Raw genomic sequence first — 1,462 nt, forward strand, 5'->3', positions numbered from 1 at the left:
CTATCATGGCACAGTCTAGCATAGTACATCATAGCATGGCATATAACAAAACATTATAGCAAGGCACGCTATGGCATGGCATATAACAGAGTATGGTATACAATGGCACAGTGTGGCATAGCACCTCATAGCATGGCATATAACAGAGCATGTTAGACCATGGCACCGGGTAGCACAGCACATCATAGCATGGCATATAACCAAGCATGCTATACCATGGCAGAATCTACAATAGCACAGCACAACATCGCATGGCATATGCCCGGGCATATTGTACCATGGCCGATAATAAATAGCCTAGCTGGTACGACGTTACATGGCACATCAAATCAAAGCATTAAACACAGCATGGCATGACATGGCACAGCAGAACATAACGCAATACAATGCTACATATCATAGCTCGGCAGAACACGGCATATTGCTTGCAGAATGTATTTGCTTATTGGTCAATTATATAGCACCTATAGACTTAAGCGTTTCAAAGCGCTCGAGCGCATAATGACCATTAGAGTGCAGCCCCCTACCCGAAGAACAATGCCCGTTAATTCACGACAAAAGGGAGGGATTATGGGGGTGTAAACCCCCGCAGGGGGCGCGTGGCGGGGGGGTTAGGGGGGTGGGGTGGACAACTTCACACGTTTTGGTACTAACACATTTTATCCGGCAGGTCGGTCGCTTCAGAAACCGCACCCGAAAATGTGAATTTGCGCGACAGGTGACCCGGAAACTTCACAGGGGCACTAGAAATAAGCTCGAACGCCCAAAGCCTTTATTATTTAATTATTAATCGCCTGCCCGGGGTTCACTAGACCCCGAAAGACAGAGCAGGCGAAAACTTTCAAAGCACACCCCAGAAAAAAAAAGAATATTTAAAAAAACGACTCAAGTGTGGAAGACGCCTGCAAAGGCTCGCTCGCCACTCGCCCGCGTCACAGTATTTCCCGAGTCCCCGCGAAACGGCGGAAGCGGGGCTGCCTTTGTAAATAAATAAATAATACGCGCCTAATTAAATTGTTCCGTTTAATGGGAGAAAAGCCGGTGCGAAAATCAAATAACGAAAAATTAGCGAAATGTGGTTTCTTCTCTAGAAATAAACAGACTGGAATTACATTACAACGGTTTAGCGCGTAATTCCCGGCGCTCGGGTCGGGGAGAGGACTTCCCCGGTTTAAAAAAAATGAAACAAAAAAATCTTGATATTAAAGAACAAAAGAAACCACAGTTTATACGTTTTTTTTTTCTTCTTTGAAAAAATAAAAAGGAATGGAGGCAGGGTGCCCCCGAAGGGTTAAAGGCAGATTATTGGTGCGCGCGGGGTGGGAGGGGCTGCGCTCTTTCCACTGCCCACCACAGAGCGCGGACACATTGTCATGCAAAGAGACCGGCGCCTGCCATTGTCTCCCGCGCCTCCCAACTACTTTTAAGCATCTCCTCGAAGCCGCAGGAGCATTCGCAGCCA

This window comes from Ambystoma mexicanum, chromosome 7q, assembly GCF_040938575.1.
Source record: "Ambystoma mexicanum isolate Mex_15411 chromosome 7q, UKY_AmexF1_1, whole genome shotgun sequence".
Lineage (NCBI taxonomy): Eukaryota > Metazoa > Chordata > Amphibia > Caudata > Ambystomatidae > Ambystoma > Ambystoma mexicanum.